Source organism: Ovis canadensis, chromosome 19 (assembly GCF_042477335.2).
Source record: "Ovis canadensis isolate MfBH-ARS-UI-01 breed Bighorn chromosome 19, ARS-UI_OviCan_v2, whole genome shotgun sequence".
Taxonomy (NCBI): Eukaryota; Metazoa; Chordata; class Mammalia; order Artiodactyla; family Bovidae; genus Ovis; species Ovis canadensis.
In genome coordinates, this window is record NC_091263.1 from 63,930,815 (window position 1) to 63,949,925 (window position 19,111).

At 47.4% G+C, this 19,111-nt stretch overlaps 1 protein-coding gene across 2 annotated transcripts in view; it reads left to right on the forward strand.

Annotated features, from left to right (window-relative positions):
* The first annotated feature begins 18,823 nt into the window (after positions 1-18,823).
* Positions 18,824-19,111, forward strand: part of DCAF1 (DDB1 and CUL4 associated factor 1) — an 81,926-nt gene continuing 81,638 nt past the window's right edge. Inside the window, exon 1 of one of the 2 annotated variants that reach the window (XM_069561104.1) lies at positions 18,824-19,011. The gene's annotated coding sequence lies outside the window, so the exon portion shown is untranslated. The remainder of the gene's footprint in view (positions 19,012-19,111) is intronic. The other variant, XM_069561106.1, reaches the window with a different exon arrangement.

The window sequence follows — 19,111 nt, forward strand, 5'->3', positions numbered from 1 at the left end:
AAGTGCTGAAAAGAACATAAAACCGGAGACCTACATGGGAGAGAGGGTGTCAGGAGAGGGAGGAATTGGGTAAGACCACCCTGATGAGGCGACCTGTGAGCTGAAATCTGAATGTCAAGAATGATACAGAGAAGCATGTGAAGGCACCAGGAAGGACAATTCTAGGCAGAAGGACCAGAGCTCAGGAGCAGTGGGTGGGGTAAGAACCTCCAGATGACTGCCATGGAGAGTGGACAAGTAGCCTGTAGCTCTGCTCCCACATTTCATAAAGATATGAAAGGTATTACTGATAGACTTCTAGGGAAGTAGCAGAGATTGCTGTAGTACGTGGTAAAGGACCATGTACATTTGCCAAGTCAATAGACAGATGTCACAGAAACAGATACTTTTAAAAACTTCTACAGAGAATAATTCCATTCTCTCCAGTAAAAAGAAATAAAAGACATCCAAACTGAAAAATGAGTAAAATTACTTCTGTTCACAAATGACATGATCTTATATATATAAAACTCTGAAGATTATACCCCAAAGAGTTATAACTAATAAATGAATTCAACAAAGCTGCAGGATACAAAACCCACATACAAAAAAGTCAGTTATGTATTCATACACTAACACTGAACAACGTGAAAAGGAAATTAAGAAAACAATTTTATTTACACTAGCATCAAAAAGAATAAAGTACTTGGTAATAAACTTAACCAAAGAGAGAAAAGACTAGTATACACACACCAAAAAAACTGGAGAAGATATAAGTAAGTGGAAAGACACTGTGTTCATGGATTGTCACGTGTGCATGAAAGCTCAGTTGCTACAGTCATATCTGACTCTTCACAACCCAATGAACTGCAGCCTGTCAGGCTCCTCTGTCCATGGGATTCTCCAGGAAAGAATACTGGAGTGGGTTGTCATGCCTCCTCCAGTGGGATCTTTCCGACCCAGGAATCAAACCCGAGTCTCCTGCTTTGCAGGAGGATTCTGTACCACTGAGCCACTGGGGAGGCCCTCATGGACTGACAATACTATCCAAAGCAATATGCAGATTTAATGCAAACCCTATCAACTTCCAACATCTTTGCAGAAATAGAAAAATCCATTCACAAAGTTCATATGCAGTCTCAAGGGACCCCAAATAGCCAAAATCAACCTGAAAATAATAAAGCTGATTTTAAAATGTCCTTATTTCAAAACTTACTACATAAAGCTATAGTGACTAAAACAGCATGGTACTGGCATAAATATATACTGGCACATAGACAGTCGCAGAATAGAATCGAGTTCAGAAACAAACCCTTACATATATAATCAAATGATTTTTGACAAGGATGTCAACATCATTCAGTGGGGGAAAGGACAGTCTTTTCAACAGACGACGCTGGGAAATTGATATCCACACACAAAAGAATGAAAATACATCCTTACCTTACACTACATACAAGAAATAACTCAGAGTGGACCAAAGACCTAATGTAAAATCCAAAGCCTTAAAATTCTTAGAAGAAAACAAATGAGAAAAACTTCAGGACATTGGATTTGGCAATGATTTCTTGAATGTGGCACCAAAAAAGGAACAGACAACAGAAGAAAAAAACAGACTAATTGGACTTCATGGAAACCATTGTGCATCAAAAGCCACTCTCAACAAAGTGAAAAGGCAACCCATGGAATGGAAAAAAAGATTAGCAAATCATATATCTGATAAGGAATTGATGTCTAGAATGCATATAAAGAATTGCTACAATTAAAAAAATATCAAGTAAGTAAACCAAGCAAGCCACTTCAAAAATAGGCAAAGGAATTGAACAGACATTTTTCCAAAGAAGATATACAAATAGTCTATAAACATTTTAAAAGATGCTTAATTAATCATTTGGAAAATGCAAATCAAAACCACCACAATGATACACCACTTTATACCCATTAGGATGGCTATTATAAAATAATAATGTAGAAAAAAACGCAGAAAATCACAAGTGTTAGCAAAGATAAAGGGAAATTGGAACCCTCACATAATGCTGATAAGAATATAAAATGTCAGTCACAGTGGAAAACTAGTGGTTTCTCAAAAAGTTAAAGATAGAGTTATGATATGAGCCAGTAATTTCACTTCTAGGTATATACCCAAAATAACTGAAAAACAGATTCAAACAGACACTTGTGTGCCAGTGTTCACTGTATCCTTCTTCACAATAGCCAAGAGGTAAAGTGTTCATCAACAGATAAATGGACTAAAAAAATGTGTTATATCTACAGAGTGAAATGGTATTTTACCCATAACAAGGAATGAAATACTGATACCTACTACAGAGTGACTGAACTGCACTACAACATATAGTAACATATTGAAAACAATATGCTAAGTGAAAGAAGCCAGACACAAAAGGTCACATACCGCTTGATTCCATTTATGTGAAATATTCAGAACAGGCAAATCCACAGAGACAGAAAACAGACTGGTGGCTGCCAAGAGCTGAAGGAGGTGGTGAGGAAGGGGGGACAATGGAGAATAAGTACTTAATGGATATGAGGCTTCATTTGGGGGCAATTAAAATGTTTTGAAATTAGATGTGTGATTTCATCACGTGAATATTCTAAATGCAACTGTGTTGTTCATTTTATTTATTGAAGTGTTGTTGCTGTTAGTCACTAAGTCATGTCTGACTCTTTGCGACCCCATGAACTGCAGCATGCCAGGCTTCCCTGTCCTTCACTGTCTCCCAGAGTTTGCTCAAACTCATGTCCATTGAGTCGGTGATGCCATCCAACCATCTCATCCTCTGTCACCTCCTTTCTCCTTCTGCCGTTAATCTTTCACAGCATCAGGGTCTTTTCCAATGCAAAGAGTTGGCTCTTCGCATTAGATGGCCAAAGTATTATTGAAGTATATTTGACTTACAATGTTGTATTAATTTCTGTGTACAGCAAAGTGACTTGGTTACACACATACACATACATTATTTTTGAGTTGTTCACTGAAAATGGTTAATTTTATGTTACAGGAATTTTACTTCAATTTAAAAGGAATGGAAGCTCAGAGAGGTTGAGTTAACACAGCTGGTAACTGATGGAGTTCGAATCTGAACCCAATCTAAGAACATATATACATTGTCACGCTACACAATGAGCAAAGTATTTACTAATTCAGAGGTATTTATTCCCCATTGTGCACCACCCCCACCTCCTTCAGCTCCTGGCAACCACCAGTCTGTTCTCTGTCTCCATGAATTTGCCTATTCTGAATATCTCCTATGAATGGAATCGTGCACTAGAGGTAGGTGACGTATGCTGGTGCTTTTCTGAGAGTATGTTACAACAAGGGGGTAAGGAGGATGCCTTCCACATAGCAGATGATCAATACATGTTTTTCTGAGTCAAGGAGGAAGAATGGTCCCCACTCACAGACTCCAAGGTCTGGAAAGAACTTGGGAGAGTCTGGGAGGAGCTGAAACTCCCTCCAGGCTGTAAGGGATCTTTCCTCAGGGACAGTGGTGGAGGGACAGAGGCAGCTCCTCTTATATGCTGTATGGCCTTGGACGAATCGCTTCACCTCCCTGGGATGGGCTCTTTATTTGTAAAATGGGAATAACATACTTGCAATGGTGAGAAAGAAATGGAAGGATAGCTATAAACAGTCTTTGAAAGGGCCAAATGTATGGTCAGGTTTATTTAGTTCAGAGAAAATCTGGCTAACATCTTTGCTGTTTTAAGTCAATTCCACCATCTCCTTCTAGAGGACTTCGAAGCTCTTACTCACTTCGAGGTGAGATTGGCTGGGATTCCCCAGACTCAGCTGCACTTTTGTAATTATCTTGGTTATAGGACCAACCTCATTCCTTCTGGGATTGTGTCTGACTCTTGCAGATGGGACCAGACTGGCCCATCTCAGTAGCCTCAAAGTCTAGCACACGACTGGGCTACATGAACACGTACTGAATAGAATATTAGAGTTTTCCACAGCCCCCATTTATCATGAGGGTATTCAGTTTCATTAAAAAAAAAAAAAAAAACAACCCTTGAGGGGGGAAAAAAAAACCCTGGAGATTTGTTATAGAAAGATGAAAAGCACACAGGCCCTGAAGCTAGAGGATACAGGCGCACAAACATAATTATAATACAGTCTTAACTCCTATGAGAACCAACTCTCAGCAGGAGCTCAAAAGGAGGAAACGTTTGGTTCAAACACTTCAGAATTTTAATCTTTCCTTCAGCTACTTTTCAATTATTTCTAGGCCTAACCCTACTCCCACAACATCACTCAATATATTGCTCATTCATTGGGTGCTCAATAGTGTGGCTGGACCAATTCAGGCCTCAGGGCCGCCATTCCCTCTTGCTAAACCTCTACTCTCACTCATGCTTCATGCCTGGCCCAAACGTCATCTCTTCTGTGATGGCTCCATGAACCTGAGGGCCAGTCCTTTCTTTGGGCTTTCTTGGCACTCCAATCCACAAATATTTATTGGGCACATTCTGTTTTGGCCCCATAGACATGCAACTTGGCATCTGTCCTAAGAGACTGTGTCCACTGGGGGAGGCAGCCCATTAGAGGGCAGTTACACAACAAGAGGGAAACACAGGGTCAATACCCTAAGGGTGGCAGGAGACACTTGTAGGGTCTGCTTAGCTCTTACTCTCCTTTCCAATAGTGCCTAGCCAGTCAGGAGTAAGGCTTATAGAGCAGGTTTGCACAGTCTGTCAGTTCCCTAGCAGTAGCTGATTGGCCCAGGGAGAATACCTAATCACAGACAGACCAATTGGATTTTGTGACCCCTAAATTTGGAGTCAAGTTTCAAAGACGCAGAAGTAACCAGTTAAAGGGCACTGAGCTTAGAGTCCCAAAGGAGAAAGGGAAGAAAGAACCAGGGTCCCAGCCTGTGGAGTCCAAAAAAATACTCCCCTCCCTTCTCTTATAATCAGGTCCTTGTTTTGTTTAAAAGAGCATCAGAGGCTTTGGATATCATCACAACAGCTCTAATTCAGAGAGAACTGGCCAGTCAGTCTCTCAGCCTAGATTGGAGTGAAAGGAGGGAAGGAACAGGCAAGCCTGGTTAGGAGCAGGAGTGGGAGTTCGGTGAAAAAATGGGTAAGAGGATTCTGAGTAGGGCAAACAGGATAAGTAAAGGCCAAGAGGTGGAACCTGCATGAGTAAGAGGCAAAGAAACAAGGGTGGAGATATGAACAGGGCTAGGGTCACACGGGCTCTGGTAAGTCACAGTAAAAGTTTAAGACAACTTGTCTTTGAAATTGCATCAAAGGTGGTGGTGGAGAATCACACCTGGGGGTAAAGGGACCTTGGACAATAGTCCAGGCATGGAACGTTGGTGAACTAAACTGAAGTGGGGGGCACAAAGGGGACAAACGGAGCCAGAGATGTTTAGGAGACGACACTGTCAGGGCTGGGCAACCGAAAATGGGGTTAAGAGAAGGGAGGAGGCAGGGTGACACCTGCCTACCCGAGGATGCCTTTTGTGCTGAAGGGAACTTACCTGAGAAGCAGAGCTCAAGAGGGGCAAACGTGGCCAGAACAAACAGCCTGGCCTCACTCAGGAGTTTGTGAGAAATGCAGATACTTAGGTCCTAACCCAACCACAATAAAGTGCAAGAGGCCCTCACTGCTGGGGCAGCTTGTCAGTGTTGGTCCCTTCACTTTTCTCTCGCTTTCCCCTTCACCCAGTTTAATCTTCCAGGGACCAGTGGAATTTTAAGCCCTTCAGCACCAAAATTTGTAAACGGAGATCGTTGGGTTCCAGGGATCTGTGGAGGCTGAATGTGCGTGCAGTCTTTGATGTATGTTGGCAGTTTTCTGGGGAGAGGACCCATAGCACGTTAAGGACCTAGAAAATTAGTAGAGAATAGAAAAACAGAGAAAGTCAATGAAACTGAAAGTTGGTTCCATGAGAGATCAATAAAACTGACAAAGCTTTAGCTACACTGACCACAGAAAAAAAAGAAGATTCTAATTACTAAAATCAGAAATGAAACTGGGAATATTACTACCAATTTCGCAGAAATACAGAAGATTTTAAGAGTAAATGACTATGAATAATTGTATGCCAACAACTTGGATAACCTAAATGCAATGGATGAGTTCCCTAGAAACACAAAACCTAGCAAGACAAAATAATGAAGAAATGGAAAATCTGAATAGACCTGTAACTAGTAAGGATATTGAATCAAAAGTCTCCAACAAAGAAAAGCCCTGGCCCTGATGGCTTCGCTTGTGAATTCTACCAAACATTTAAAGACCTAAAACCAATCCTTCTTAAATTTTTCCAAAAAATTGAAGAGGCAGAACACTTGCTAACTCATTCTATGAGGCCCTGATACCAAATCCAGATACAGACACTACAAGGAAACTGCATACCACTATACCATATGAATACTGATGTAAAAATCTGCAACAAAATACTAGCAAACTAAATTTAGCAGCCTATTAAGAGGACTATATATCACAACCAAGTGTGATCCTTTCTGAAATGCAAGGTGTTTCATCGTTCTATAATGGGTCGATGGAACATACCACATGAACGGAATGAAGGGGGAAAAACACATGATCATCTCAATTGTTGCAGAAAGGGCAGTCAATGAAATTCAACACCTTTTCATGATTAAAACGCACAACAGGGCTTCCCTGTTGGCTCAGTGGTAAAGAATCCAATGCAGGAGACATGGGTTCAATCCCTGATCTGGGAAGACCCACATGCCGAGGAGCAACTGAGCCTGTGCACCACAACCAGTGAGCCTGTGCTCTAGAGCCCAGGAACCACAACTACGGAGCCCAAGAGTGACAGCTCCTGAAGGCTGCACTCCTAGAGTCTGTGCTCAGCGACAAGAGGAGCCACTGCTGTAAGAAGCCTGGGCCCTGCGACGAGAGAGGAGCCCCTGCTCGCTGCAATTAGAGAAAAGCCCACACGGCGACGAAGACCCAGCACAGCCAACAGATAAATAAAATTATTAAAAATAAAAACACTCAACAAACTAGGAACAGATGGAAACTACTTCAACATAATAATAATTTAAAAAAACCCATAAATGTGAAACCCATAGCAAAAATCATCAATGTCTGAAAATCTGAAGGCTTTCCTTCTAACATCAGGAAAGGGCAATGATGCCTGCTTTTGCCATTTCAGAACTGAAATTGATAACCAGAGCAATTAGGCAAGAAAAAGAAATAAAGGCATCCAAGTTGGAAAGGAAGAAGTAAAATCATCTCTGTTTGCAGATGGTAGGCCCTTATGTGTATAAAACACTGAAGATTCCACACAAGAAACTGTCAGAAGTAATAAATGAATTCAGAAAATTACAAACTGAATATACAACTGTGTGTTTCTATGTGGTAGCAATGAAATAAACAAGAATAACATGTGTTGGCAAGGATGTGGAGAAATTTCAGCCCTTGAATGCTGTTGGTGGGACTGTAAAATGGCACAGCTGCTATGGAAAACAATATGGCAGTTGCTCAAAGAATTTTAAATGGAATTATCATATGATCCAGCAATTCCACTGCTGAGTATGTACGCAAAAGAATGGAAAGCAGAAATTTACATACCCGTGTTCATAGCAGCATTACTCACAATAGCTAAAATGTGGGGGCAAACCAAGTGTCCATCAACAGGTAAAATAGATAAACAAAACTATGGTATAAATATACAATGGAATATATTCAACTTTACAAAGGAAATTCTGACATATGCTATAGCGTGAATGAACTTTGAGGACATTACACTAATGAAATGAGCCAGTCACAGGAAGATAAACGCTGTATGATTCCACTTGCATGAAGCATCTGCAGTAGCCACACTCATAGAACAGAAAGTAGAACAGTGGTTGCCAGGAGCTGGGGGGCGTAGAGAATGGGATGAAGTGAAGTGAAAGTTGCTCAGTCGTGTCCGCCTCTTTGCGACCCTGTGAATTGTAGCCTGCCAGGCTCCTCTGTCCATGGGATTCTCTAGGCAAGAGTACTGGAGTGGGTTGTCAATTCCTTCTCCAGGGGATCTTCCTGACACAGGGATTGAACCCAGGTCTCCTGCATGGCAGGGAGATTCTTTTTCAATTGAGCCACCAGGGAAGCATTGTTTAATGTGTACAGAGTTGCAGTTTTACAAGATGAAAAGACTTAAGATTATGGAGACACACTGTGGTGATGGTTACACATTATGAATGTATTTAATGCCACTGAACTGTACCCTTAAAATGGCTAAGATGGTCAATTTCATGTTCTGTGTACTTTATCAGAAAAAAGAAAAGCTAAGTCACTAGGATCCAGAAACAATGTTCTATAGTTGGATGTGGAGCTTACAAACACATTGGAGAACTCAATATTGTTTAAGAGTAGAGTACCATCTTTTTCCTATAAAAAGGATTCATTTGCTTAGTAAGCATATTTGGGAGTTGAGTAACATAAACTTGGGTTTTCCTGATGGCTCAGTGGGTAAAGAATCTGCCTGCAATGCAGGAGAGACAGGAGATGCATGTTTGATCCCTGGGTCAGGAAGATCTCCTAGAGAAGGAAATGGCAACCTACTCCAGTATTCTTGCCTGAAAAATCCCATGGGCTTGGAAAAAATCCTATTGAGCCTGGTGGGGCTACAGTCCAAAGGGTCGCAAAAAGTCTGATGTGACTTAGAGACTAAGCACAAACATAAACTTGGTCTTTCAAGAGCTACATGCCAACTGTCCTGGATTCTCTGACCCCTCAGGCAGCCTTTTGGGGTCCCAGAACACATTAATTGCAGCCTTCGTCATGCTGTACGGCTGTTTGTGTGGCTGTCTCTCCTGGGAGCCTGTGAACATCAGGCAGAACCCCGTTTCCCGCCCAGCACATGATGCTCAATGAATCAATGATGTACTTAGCAAATGAGTGAGCAGCAGGAGGGAGGTGCACCTGCAGTTCTAAGGTGGACCAGGAAATCTGAGTTGGGCTTCTTCCTGTGGTCCCCTTCATCAATTTCTCTTCCCTCCTTTGCAGCCTAGTCTTCACACCAGCTGTAGGTAGCCTTCCCAGATTGCACTGAGCTACCACATTGAAGGTCTGGCTCTCCAGCAGAGTTCCTCCTGCTCATCTCCCTTTCACCTGGAGAAGGCAGCCGGCAAGGGTGCACAAAAGGAGGCACGAGCCGCCTACAATGGGTGTGAAAGGCTGGAGGGAGTCAGGTTTCTTGCTCCGGCACCTTCAGTCCCAGGCCCTCAAAGGCGGGGAGCTGGCATGCTTCTCAAGCCTCCCCAGGACAGCTGTCCCAACACCTGGTGGAGGTCACTGGGCGGCTTCAGTCCCTCTGGGAAGAAGCTGTTTCGTCTGAGGTGGCATCTTCACTAGGCCACTGGGCGGCAGGGGGAAGGTTGAGTGCCATGGGCCGAGAAGTCCCTGGTGTGCTGGCTGAAGGCCCACCTCCGGTGCGTCCTCTCCCGAGAGGAGCTTTGTTCTCTTCGTGCACAGAGCTGAGCAGTCTTGCACACTGAGTCACACACTGTGTGACCGGGCCATAGCTTACTCATCTCTCAAAATGGAGCCTGATACCTACCCTCACAGGACTGATGAGGGAACACTTTGAAGAACCGCACAAAGTAGTGCTCAGTGCCTGGCAGGAGCCTGGACCGAGTGCAGAACTTCAGCCCCAGCGGAGGTTAGTAACTGTCCCCTGAGGCCTGGCTGCAGCATCACCAGTTCAACCATGTGACTGAGCTAGTGACAAAGCCTCTGGTGTCTCAGCATCCTGAGATAAAGGGTGGGCAGGGCCTGTTCCCACCAGCTTCCTCCCACGAGTGTGGCACCTGAGAGGGGACCATGCAACAGAGATGGCTTCAAAATAAAACACGAGAGTCAGTTCACTTTGAGCAATCACTGGGGTCAGGCCAAGCCCTTTATGTCCATTAGATCATATACTCCTTGGGGGGAGGGTACCTGTCTCTGAATTTGTCAGTTTTACTTTATTTGCTTGTTTATAAATTAGACTTTTTTTTTAAGAGCTTTAGGTTCACAGCCAAACTGAGTAGAAACTAGGGTTGCCCCCAAACTCCTTTCCCCACACATGAACAGCCTCCTGCATATCAGCATCCCCCAAAACAGAGGTATGCTTTTCACAATCAATGATACCTACACTGACACATCACTGTTACCCAATGTCCACAGTTTATGTTAGCGTTCACTCTTGGTGCCTGACCATTCTATGGGCTCTGAGAAATGACATGCAATGACATGCATAGCTTTATTTTTCAATACCAATTTTATTTTTATTAGTACAAGTTCAGTGGCTTCAGAGTACAAAAGAGGCTTATATGGAAAACCAGCCATGCCTCTTCCCTGACCTCTCTGCCTTTCCTAACCCCAGGCCCAGGCCCCAGTGGCATCCATCTTACATACTCAGGGGCCCACACAGTTGGCATCAGAGTACTAAGAATGCCAGAAGCAACAGGAGACAAACAGCGTATTAGGGTCAAGGGGCCAAATGAGCAGAGTATACCTTCTGCCCCAAAGGTCAACCCAGAATCTCAATTAAGACATTAGAAAGATGTGTTAAAATCCTCACTTACTTCTTTAGAAGTCCCAGTCATCATTTCTGGAGTTTTGCTGGATGAGAGGAGATAAGGAAGGGCGCTCTGATGCAAAGCTGCCTGGGTGGAAGGAGATTAAGGTTCTGGCTGGCTGCATGGCCTGGGAAAATTTCTCCCCTCTGGACTTTCAGGTGTTTGTGCAAAAAGCAAGGGTCTAGACAGGTGATCACTAGGGCCCTGTCTGGGCTGACGGACTGAGTTTGGGCTAACTGCTGCTAACAGCCCCATCTCTGGGGCTCTTCCTATGAGCCGGGTGTTCCTTACAACCACACTCAATACTGCCCCGTTTGACAGATGAGGATGGAGACTCAGAAGGGCTGTCAGGGCCCCACAGCTAGAAAGAAACGGTCAAGATTCTGAACCAGAGGGGATTTTCCTGGTGGCCCCATGGTTGACTCTGTGTTTCCAATGCAGGGTGGGTGGGTTCACTCCCTTAGTCATCCCTGGTAGGGGAAGTTAAGATCCCACGTGTCTGTCTGCAAAAAAACACAAAACGAAACAGAGGCAATGTCATAACAAATTCAACAAAGATGTTAAAAGTGGCCACATCAAAGAATCTTGGAAAAGAAAAGATTCTAAACCAGAGTGCGCACTCTTCTTCCCTGGGGCTGGATCCTTGAGCCTTTTGTCTTGCTTTTCCCCAAAGGGGTGCTCTGGCGTCTGTGTGGCAGGTGGATGGGTGTGAAGGTAGGTGGGTAAGAGGGGCCCCCACGGATTCCAGTGACAGCAGAGCCCAGGTTACTTGGCCTCCAGGATTTCAAGCCACGAGGCCCCACCTCAGGGTGAAGACCATTACACCCAAATCCTGTCTGATGCTAATCTCTCCTCCTAGGCCATGGGTTCTCTGCCTCGGCTGTGAATTAGTCACCTGGGGAGCTTTGGAAAACAAAGATGGCTGAGCCCCATCTGTAAAGATACTGATTTAATTGGTGTGGAATTAATAAGGTCTTCGCGCTGGTTGGTCAGAAGAATGCCACAGGTGATTCAAATGTGTGGCCAGGGTTAGAAACCGCCATTTGTCTGTCTGCTTACTAAGGGTAGCTGTTTGTTCCCTCACCATCCTGGCAAGAGCGAGTGTCTGCTCTTTGCCCTGAGGCCCCAGCCACGAAGGCAGGCAGAGCAGCCTCTGTTCTTAGCCACTATGTAGCTGCCTTTCTCTGGAACAAGAGCCACAGCATCTTTACTCTGCTCTCCTGAATTTGTGGTCCTCTTGGGAGCAGCCAAGGACGTGATGCTTCTCAGAGATTCTCTGGAACAAAAGTGCCTGGAATCCAGGCCTCTACTGGCCTGTGGCATGGAGAGCCCACCTTGCCCATGTCCCCTCTACTCTGCATTTTAGGGGAAGAGAAATGGGGAAGATAGGGTTTGTCCCCAGCTCAGGCTGCCCTGGGCCTTTCCTGGCTCTCAGGTGAGACTATCAGCCACATGAAATCGGATATCTTCTGTATTTAAAAAAAAAAAAAAGACAATTCTGGAAGCTACAAGGGTGTCAGGAGAGAGTAAAGCAAAGCTTGAAGGAAGAGTCTCCTGTTTGCTGCCTACTGACCTCAGCTACAGAAAGGTGCCTGGTGTGTTCCTGACTTAGGACTCCTATGTGGCCTTCGTGCCACAGAGGGTTGGATGCTGACTTTAGAGCCTGCAATGGAGAAGCAATGTTCGCAGGAGAAGGTCAGGTAAGAGGGGGGCTGGGGATGCACAGGCAGTTGTAAATAAGTCAGAACCAGAAACTCGAAGTGGTTGTGGGGAAGCTACTTGGGGCAGGGCTTCAAGGTGGCCACTAAACACGGCCTTTCCTGTTCTCATCCTCCTTTGAAGCCTGGGCTCTGACGCTTCACGTGCAGGCCAAACCTGGAAGGGTCTGGAAGTCATGTGGCATGTGTTTTTCCAAAACTGAGTTTATTGGAATGGTAGGGGGTTCCTCAGAGTTGGTAGGGACTTTGGCACACCATGCCCTGCCACTTCCAGCATGGTTCCTTTACCTATTTAATGAACAAGACAGGATTTCACTAGGTTAAAAAAAAAATTCTGTGCTGAAATAATGCTCCCGAAGTTTGAAAACCATGGACCTAGTAAAGTTATGAGGAATGGGTGGGGAAACTCGCTCAGTCACCCTCTAGTCACCCACCCCTCAGGCCAGGTCTGTCCCCACAGCACCCCATGGGCTTCATGGAGCAGACAGGAGGAGGTTCTCCCTGGAGGCCTGATTTGAATGCAGCAATGAAAATGGCCAAGGGAGGAGCCACGTGGGGAAGAGCCACTCTCCAAAGAATAAGCGACCCCGAGACCCAAACTTGCAGGCGCTCAGGGGTGGTGTGAAGTTGTCTGGGCTTAACTGTTATAAGCCCTCAAGATTCTAGTCTGTTCTTATCTTCAGGGAAATGTAAGGTCTTGGCCTGGGAGGTGGGGCCCCTGATTCCCGGCTGCCCCACCATTTTCTGGGACCTTTGCCTTCTCTGTAAGGGGGGCAGCCAGGCTCGGTCACTCAGCTCCTAGACTGTGGGCCCTTGCAGACAGGACCTGTCGTCTCCACTGGGTGTTGCAGCCTCCCAGTCCAAGGGACTCGGTTATAGGGTTAAGCACAGGAATCCTTCAAGGAAAAAGACTTCATCAGTTTTCAGAACAGGGCTCCTGGCAGGTGGCTCCCCCACCCTCCCTGTACCCACCGTGACCTTTGGCAATAGTGGCTGACTTCCCACACTTCTTGGAGTGAGGCTTTCTCCTCTCTCCCGTTTCCTCTCCTGAGTTGGCTCCTCGGGGTGGGAATGTCAATACTCTGGAGAGAGTGAACACTGGGAACTTGCATTTCTTCTGACAGTCTTCTACCCCTGAGCAGTCCCACAGGCGAAGGTGCCTGTCAAGGACATCAAGGCTGCTTATTAACGCAGCAGAATTTGGCTGCATTGCCCAAGAAGCAGGTGGAATCGATAAGCAGATGATCATGGATGGATTGCACTGAGGGAAGATCTGGTCCCTTAACCTCTCTTTGCCACGAAACCCCAAGAACATCAGTGATTAGGACCTCTATGCATTCAGCTGCGGCCTATAATCCTTCCCCACTACCCCTGGCCCTTGAGGGATAAACCCACAGCCAAACAGCCCCAACTGTTCTCATTTCCTGGCAATGACCAGGATCTGAGACACTGCCTGCTTCCCTGGGTCTCCAACAGAGTCCCACATTCCCTACAACCTGAGCCCCTCCAGACCCCTGTCAAGAGTCCAAAGGGCATTTCTGAATGAAGACTTCCATCCCCTGAAGTCATGCCCAGTAAGTAGTCCCTGGCTGTCCTGGTCTCTGGTCCTGGCAGGAGGCAGCCAGCTTTGTGACTTCACAGAAGCCCCCCTGTGACAAGTCTGGGCTGGTGAAGCAGGAGGTGGGCCGAGGGGCTCCCCTCAGGAACATCATGTGACTTTTCATGGAGAGACACCCCGTACCTCTGAGGGAATGAAGAGGAAGTGCCTCATGGTAAGAGCCCAGGACACCTGCTGCATTTAGAAGCACACCGCACCGATCCCCCCACCCCCGCCACATATCTTGATGGCTTCGGCTCCTAGGTCTAACTGACCCCTGCCCACATCTGCCAGTATCTCTTTGGGGTCCAGGTTCATCGACACTGAGTTTAGGGGTGGGGCAGGTGGTGGTGGTGGGTCTCTCTGAATTGGGGGTCAGACCAGCTTCCGCTCATCAAACAAAGTCATTCTGCTCCCAGCCTCCCCTCCCAGTGAAGGAACTGATGGGGTGGGAAGCTTTATCTGACCTGAGTCTTCTTCAGGGTCTCCCGGAGAAGTCCGTAGAGGACCTTCAAGTGATAGTTGAAGGCCAGAGTGTCCTGAATCCTGTAGAAGTCTCATAGCTACAAACAGGCATTGTCAAAAGAGCAACAGCACCTCTCCTCAATGCTGACTTTGCTGTTGTTTCTTTTCCGAAGGATTTACAATTCTAGAAACCTAAGGCAAAAGAGGCCGGGGCTGCTTTCTCCCTACCTTGCCTGTACCTGTTCGCCAACCTTGAACTCTTACCTGCAGCACTGCCTCTGGGAAGAGCAGGGCCCCAGGAGTCAGGAAGGATGATGATGGGCAGCGAGGCTCAGGGATCTGACAGGTCCTGGGAGCACCTGGAGGACAGAGTTTGGGCCTTTGCATGCTCCAGCCCCCGTGTGTGCTGGGCAGGTCCATTGTGAGGGTGGCCTGGGGACATAATCTCTGGCCATCCCCGTGGCCTCTACTTTGATTGTGACATAGCCATCTAGGCAGAGGAGCCCAGGGAAAGGAGTAAGTGTGCCCTGGGCAGGATTCCAGATGCAGGCTTCATCTCTGCAGGGAGGCAGGGTCGACAGGCTGGTTTGGGGAGGGCAACATGGCCTTGACCGCCCTCACCCTTGATCGACGGCAGCCTTTTCAGGCATGAGGAGGCCTAGGAGCCGATCCTCTTAAATCTACCCTCTGACCCACTCAGAGTTCTGTGCTGGGCCAGAGAGTGGACAGATGATCCCTAAGGATGGTTACTCCACTGCTTCCCAGTGCGTCTGAAAATATGCTTAGGATTTTTCTGGAAAGGAGCTCATTTCTCATTTTGATGAGAAAAGCTTGAGGTCTTCCAGCAGGCAGTAATACCGGGAGCAAACAGAAATCAGCCAGGGCTGATGTGGTCCTGCAGGATGGCAGCAGGGACAGCCAGAGGCCAAGAAAAGTTAGGATAGAAATAGCCACCACTTAGCTAGCACTTCCTGTGCGCCAGGCCCCAAGCTGAGCACTTCACAGGCATGATCACACTTGGTCCTCATAGCAAGGCTGGTAGGAGGCACTATTCCCTTTCTCCAGCTGGAGAAACTCACCTTTCTTGAGAGGTGAAGGTCAAGGTCCCACAGCCGGGCAATGGGAGCAGCAGAATTACGACACAGGGCTATGGACCTCCAAAGCTAGACTCAGCTGATGACCTATCTCCTTCTGCAAACTTCCCAATGAAGAGGAAAAGAAACTTTTCTTATCTGTGACCATCAGTGACAGCGTTCAAGAGAGAACGGAGGACTTTGAACCTGATATCACCCAGATGAGCTTTTGGATAAGGCAGCCTTGACTGCCTGGCTGGTCTAACCTTTAACGAGACCCACTAGGAGGCAGCTGTTCCTAACTATTTTGCAGATGATATAAGTGAGACCCGGGGAATCACCAAGGGGAGTCCTGGGGGTGGTCTGTGGCTGAGCAGTGGTTCTGAGGTGGGGTTGCTAGATAAAATACAGCATGTCCAGTTCCATTTTAATTTCAGATGAAGAACAACTAAAAATAGAGAAGTCTGTCTTAAATATTGCAGGGAGCTCCTCATTCTGGCTGGGGCCCTGGTTGCATGGGAGTTATGGCAGGGCTTGCAGGGGGGCTGCTGTTTCATTTCTTAGCTGACTCCTGTGTGGGCTGGAGGCAAGGGCAGGGGGCTGACTTCTGGAGACTGCAGTGTCTGTGACCACTGGATGAGGTGCAGCCTCGGTGGTTTTTCACTCTGTGAAATGGAATTAGTGGACTTGGATGCAGTCATGCAGGGGTACTTGCTTTGCACACTGCCTTTGCAATGAGGGCAGTGTTCCATCTTCCTAGGGGGCTGTAGGGGGCTCCCAGGAAGGGGGAAGGCACCCAGGGAATGATTCGAATTCCCTTTTGGTCGAAGCTGGGATCCCTGGAGCTTGGACCTGTTACTCCTGGACACAAGATAGTCTTGTTCAACCAACAGCAGAGTGGGAAGAGATGCGGGGGAGAGGCGGTGGTGCAGGAGTTGTGATGACACCGGGTGGGAGTGGGTAATGGGAGCGCCTGGGTCCAGTGAACACGGAAGGATGTGATGGGAGAGAAGGGGAGGTGGAAAAGGGAAGAGGGAGGGATAGAGGAGACAAGGGAAAGGGGAGGAGAATGCCAAAATGCAGAGGACTTGACGTTATCAATTTTTTTCTAGCCCAGTGCATGGGCATGTGTGGGGAGGAAGGCTGGATGGAGCATACCTAAGTCTGTGGGACTTGGCGCTGAGCTGCTCTTGCCTTCCCTCTGCCACTGGGCAGCCCTGCAAGCGTGACTTCTTGCCCTTTGGATGCTTCTTTTTGATGTGAACCACAGCAGAAGAAGGGCACAGGCAGAGTGGAGGGAGACAGAGTGCAGAAATATTCTTCCAAAGAGGCCAAGGAATCTCTTTTTCCAATGACTCGGGCGTGATGTGCCAGGCCAAGCTGAGAGTGTGAGCCTGATTATTTGTAGCTTTGTTTGCATGTACTTAAATGTGAAAAGGCTGGCTGTGAGGATTGGTGCCAGTGCGCGGGAGTCCTTGAGTCTCTAGTACCTGTGCTTGACCTATGAAATGTGTCAGTGAGTGTGCATGAAATGTATGTGCAGCCCAGGGGAGGCTAGGAGCGCCTGCAGGTGTGTGGCTGCATACGTGGGGAGCTTTTGGCAGAGATAGGGGGGCCGCAGGCATTATAGAACAGATTATGGAGGGAGCAGTTGCTAGATAGGCTCTGTATAGCTCCTTTTCTGCTTCTGCAGCCCCCTGGGCCCTGGTTTCTCCAAAGGCCCTCTGGGATATACCCTTTATTCCCATCATTTACCCAGCACCCCAGGCTGATTTTCTGAAGATAAGCAGCGCCATCTGGTGGCAGGCTGAGGCTGTGACAGGAGAAAAGGAGCTGCGAACCTGGGTTCCCACAAGAGGTCGGCCTTTCAGGACCCCAGTCAATGGGGAAGCTGCACCGCACTGGCTGGATCATGGATAGAGGGAGGGTATCTAAGGCTTGAATGCTCCATGCTCACGCATTTTGGGTTCATGGTCCACGGAATCACAACAGGAAAGTCATCTGAAGGAGTGCTGGAAGACGGATGTAGGAAAGTTATTGGTCCAGCCTCTGCACCCACAAACCCGGGCCCCATTCTGTGGGGAACCAATCTGGGCTGAGATTTCTCCTCTGTGGGGGTGGTAGTGAGGGTTATATGAAAAAGTGTGGGTAAACACTTGGCTCCACGGGGGAGCCTGGTGGGCTGCCGTCTATGGGGTCGCACAGAGTCAAACACGACTGAAGGGACTTAGCAGCAGCAGAGCTATGAAGTCAAAGGAAATGCTAGTGGCTATTACTGAGAGGCAAAATCCCAGAAGCACAGAGAACAGAACTGTGTGGCATTGCAGAGAGGTGACATGTCTGCGTACTGCCACCCAACATTCTAGAATTTCGTGCCTGAGCATCAGCTGTTTAAAGTTACACACCTAAGTGAAGCAGGGAGGTCTCTTCTTAAAGGCGGGTAATGGGGCCCTGTGAGCAACAGAACTAAGAGACCCAGCACCCAGGCTCTGGCTAGCTTCATACTAGCTATGGAGCCTGAGCATGGCAGCAAACTTGCTGTGCCCCATGTTTCCCATGTGAAATCGCTGTGAGGATACCATAAAAATGCATAGGAACTTGCTCAGGACTCCTAGGAATGAATAAAGGCTGGGTTCTTGCCTGGAGAATCCCAGAGACGGGGAAGCCTGGTGGGCTGCTGTCTATGGGGTCGCACAGAGTCGGACACGACTGAAGTGACTTAGCAGCAGCAGCAGCAGGACCTCGTTAGGGAGAGTATGCTCAGCTGTGGGGCTTACCTTTCACGTCTCCAAAAAGGAATCCCCGAGTCAGAGTCAAGAGTCGTTCTGGTTTTGTTGCTAATTGGTTGCGTGATGTTAGGCAAGTCATTCACTCTCTCGGTCTCACTTTTCCCAGCTGCAAAAGAAATTAGATGACGTCCGAAGTCAGCTCTCCCTTAATCTATTTCCTTTTGATTCTTTCCTTTGCTCTGCTTCACATATAATACCTAGGACGAATTTTTATTGATTCTACAGGCTAGGTCTTGAACAGAAAGACAAAAACTAAAGCCTTTTGTTTAATGAGTGTTGTGATTTCTCACACGCTTTGGGAAATATTTTCTTAGATCCTGGTATGTTCTAGGTCCAATGGAGCAAATGGGAGACTAAAAGACTTCTACATGTCACACAGGGCCGAATAAAGTACTAAGAAGGTAATCCAGCAGTTCCGGTGTTGGTCTGGGAGGATCGAGCCTCACTTTTCGCTTCCGTCTTCCTGAACAGCCAATAAGTACGTAGCAGTTCGCGTTTATACGAAAACTACAAACCCCAGAAGTCAACGCGCGGGGCAAAATGCCCACGCGCCAACCACGACTCGGTGGGTGCCGCCCCTAGGGGCGGAACTTTATTTCCCTGGCGGCGCCGGGGCTGGCCCTGGTGTTCTCCTCCCGCCTCCTGCCGGCAGTCCTCGCGCCAAGTCGGGAGGAGCGCGCGCGCGCGCGCAGGGCACGTAGCACGCGAGTGACGCATAATATGTGGGCCGCTCCGGAGCCGTGGTCGCGCTGTGTGTGAGTGAGAGTGAGTGCGGGACCTGAGGCGGTGTGGGTGAACTGTGGCCGCTGGCGGGGTCAGGGGGAGCGGCGGAGCCGCCCGGGAAGGTGAGTGGGGAAGGAAGGGGGACGGCTCTTTGAGAGGGGCTCGAGGAGACTGGGCGCGTGGCCGGGCGGGCGGGAGAGTGGGCGCCGGGCTGGGGGAGGG